The 3,447-nt window shown below is 61.0% G+C and overlaps 1 protein-coding gene across 1 annotated transcript in view; it reads right to left on the bottom strand.

Annotated features, from left to right (window-relative positions):
- Positions 1 to 3,286: 3,286 nt before the first annotated feature.
- CALY (calcyon neuron specific vesicular protein) overlaps positions 3,287 to 3,447 on the bottom strand; it is a 3,679-nt gene continuing 3,518 nt past the window's right edge. The window contains exon 5 of the mRNA XM_024761921.1: positions 3,287 to 3,374. The gene's annotated coding sequence lies outside the window, so the exon portion shown is untranslated. The remainder of the gene's footprint in view (positions 3,375 to 3,447) is intronic.

Genomic DNA, 3,447 nt, shown 5'->3' with positions numbered 1-3,447 from the left:
TGCCCGCGGCAGGCAGGCCCTGCCTCAGCCAGCCCTGCTCCAGTTCTCGGGGCCTGGCCACCCCCCAGTACGGCACAGATCCCCCCACTGGGGCCGGGTAGCTCCAGGCAGTGGCGGCACTAGACCTGGAGAAGTGGTCCCCCCAGAGTGCCCGCCGGGGACCAGGGTCTGGGGGACCCCAGGCTGGCCAGCCCCCAGCACCCACTCCAGGGCCGTGGGACCCAGGCCTGCCACTCCAGAATGCCAGGACGCCTGCCCACCTCCTCGCAGCCTGGACTCAGGGCTGCCCAGGGTCACACTGCTTGCTCTGACCCCTCGGCCTTGCCACCCGCTCCAGTGGTCGGTGGTTGGGGGGCACCCAGGGCTTTCACGGCGGGGGCAGGAGGAGAGGCCCCTGAGTGCCCAACCTCTGCTGTCTGCCCCAGGACAGAACCCCAGCTCACCGCCCTGGACCGCTGAGGACGCAGGCGCAGGCTCCGTGGACCTGGGAGCTCCATGCCCTGTAGACGCCCCAGGAAGCTCCTCTGCTGGGTCCTGGACTGGTTCTCAGTGGGGTGACCTCAGGCAGGCTGGGGCCTGTGAACCCCAGGGAGGGGCTGAGGCTCTAACCAGTGCTGGGAGCCCCCTCACAAAGCTGCTGGTCACCAGGTGCTCCGGCAGCTGTCCGAGGCCAGCCCTGCATCCTGACACACCACCCTGCTGGTAGCCACCCCACGGGGCCTCTGCAGCAGCCCCCACTTCAGCCCTGCAGTTTCCCATGAGACAGGAGAGGAAGGCCTCCAGGATGAGGCTGCCACACCCTGGAGACCCCTGTCCCAGCTCAGGCCTGGATTCAGCAGGGGTGACCTGAAGCTCTGAATGGACTGTCCCCAGGGCCCCATATGACCCTCCAGGGCCTTTTAGGACCCCCTGACATCCCCTAGGCTTCCTAGGCCCCTCCACTGACCCTCCACCTGGCTGGGCTCTGCCCTGTGGGTCAGGTGAGCCTTACCATGGACGGTGGGGCTGGGCCAGAGCTGCCCTCTCCAGGATCCTCCCCCAAGGGGACAGGGTGGGGGTGCAGCGTCCAGGTCAGCAGAGGGCTGTCCTGTACCTGTGCTGGGCGTCCTGAGCACTGGGTCGAGGCCATGAGCCAGGCGCTCTCCCCAGAGGTCCTAGAGGGGTCCCTAGAGGGGAGACCTGGGCGGACCTGGGGGGCACCAGGCCCAGCTGGGACGGAGTGTGAGGGCGGGTCCCAACCGCCTTGCTGAGAAGCATCTCCAGAGGTCTTGGGGTCCAGTGTAGTTGAGAGTCTCTTTGGCCAAGGAGACGGCGGAGCTGCGTGTTGCTGTAAGGGGTCCACGCAGGTGACGGGTTGGCCATGAAGGTGGCAGCAGTGGGGTGAGGGGTCCCTTAGCAGGATGCCCTTGGTGGGGCGGGTTGCAGAAGGTACCCTGGGAGCGGGTTGATGTTGGTGCTGCCCAGCGGAGCCTGGGTGACCCCAGGGGCACAGAGAGCCTTGTTTCAGAGCGAGGGAACCCACATTCGTGAAAGCGGCCCTGTCCCAGCAACCCCACAGGCGCCAGCTTGCCTGGGTCCCCATTTTACAGACGAGGAAACTGAGTTTTCAGGGGTCTGGTCCCAAGAGACTGTGCAGCCCCCCATGGCAGGACCGCGGCTGACTCTCTTCTCTGGCCTAGGTCCCCCGCCCTCCGATTCCCAGCTGTTAGGTGAATGGCAGGAACCCTGAGGCGGGACGTCCCATCTGGGGACACAGCCACAGCCAGGCAGGTGGAGGCCGCTTCTGAGGGGAGTCCACTCAAAACACAAGCCAGGAGCCCCCATCCCAGTTCAACACCCCAGGACAGCTGCTACCTCTGCGGGCCTCCACCCACCGCCCCAGCTGGGGAAGGGTCTTCACCCCAGAAGAACATGTGTGTGCATGCGTGTGTGGGGAGGGAGCTACATCACCGGACACCTGGGAGGGGGGTGGTGGGAGTATGTGTGCACGCGTGTGTCGGCATGTGTGCGTGTGCCTGTGTACACGTGACTGTGTACCCTCAGGCTCCGCATACGAGGATTCAACCAATTGCCAATCAGAAATGTTAAAAAAAAAAATTCCAGAACTTTCCAAAGAGCAAAAGTTGAATTTGCCAAGCCAGAAACTTTTTACACAGCATTTACATGGTATTAGGTATTATAAGTAATCTAGAGATGATTTATAGTACATGGGAGGATGTATGTAGGTTATGTGCAAATATTACACCATTTTATATAAGGGACTCGAGCATCCCTGGATTTTGGTATCCACAGACTTGGATATCTGTGGGGTGTCCTGGAACCAGTCTCCGTGGTACCGAGGCACGACTGTATGTGTGCACGTGAGTGTGTGCACCTGTGTGCAGAGGGAACCCTGGAAGGGTCACCACATCGCAGGCCGCAGGGCGAGGGAAAGAGTCTTTGCTCGCCTGTTCTACTGCAGGGTCTGCACTGTGGGTCACGCTGCGGGGCCGGGGCTACTGCAGGGGGCCGGGTAGGCCACCCAGAGCCGAGCCCCAGCCCACACCCTGACACTGGCCAGAAGCCACGGCCCTCTTGGCCTGGGTCCGTCCCAGGAGCCTGTCCTGGTGCGGCGAGGTGGTCCGCGGGACCCCGCAGACGGCGCGGGGAGGGTGGAACCCTGCTCCTGCTGCCTGTCTTGGCTTAGGTTCGCCCAGAAGTGGTGCCAGCAGCATCAGTTCCTGTTGTTTGCTACTGAAAACCAGGGGAAGTCTTAAGAGGATGTAGCACAGGCAACTCATTTTAATTTGAAATGGCTTAAATTTCATCTCAGCAATCCTGGGTTTTACTTCCAGGAGGTGAGAGAATTTCAGTTTAAGATCTGACTCCGACCTCGCGGTGTCAGGCGGGTGGGGGCCACGCTGTTAGATGCTCAGAGGGCTCCTGGGGTATGAGAGCCATAGGGAATCTAATTAATGAAGTTGTCACTTCTGGGAAATGTCTTTAACAGTTTAGAGAGATTAAATGTATAAATTAATGGCGTATTAATTAAAGAATAAGTGAAGACATATACAAAGGCTACTAGGTTAATAAATGCTTTTAAATTGAGCTTTAAAGCTTGAGAAAAGCTGGGCAACGGGGGACAGAATTCGGGCCCTCGCCCGAATGGGGTTGGGGGGTCAGGAAAAAGGCCGGAGAGCCGAGGATGCTCAGGAGAAGCACGAGATCCAGGTGGAGGTGAATCTTTACTCAGAGAAAAGCGACAGAGCTAGAGGCTCACGGGGCGGGGGGCGTCAGCGAGGGGGCCTGGGAGCAGGGGCACGACCACGGCGACCACAGCAACCACAGAGCGGCGAGCGTCGGGCGAGGGAGGTCACAGGTGCCGGCGTGGGACGCTGCGAAGACAGAGGGGAGGAGGGGTGAGGCCGGGCAAGTTGGGGCGGGTGCACGACCACACCGCCCACCTGC

This window comes from Neophocaena asiaeorientalis, unplaced genomic scaffold, assembly GCF_003031525.2.
Source record: "Neophocaena asiaeorientalis asiaeorientalis breed wild unplaced genomic scaffold, Neophocaena_asiaeorientalis_V1.1 scaffold356, whole genome shotgun sequence".
NCBI lineage: Eukaryota > Metazoa > Chordata > Mammalia > Artiodactyla > Phocoenidae > Neophocaena > Neophocaena asiaeorientalis.
This window is presented reverse-complemented; position numbering and strand designations above follow the sequence as displayed.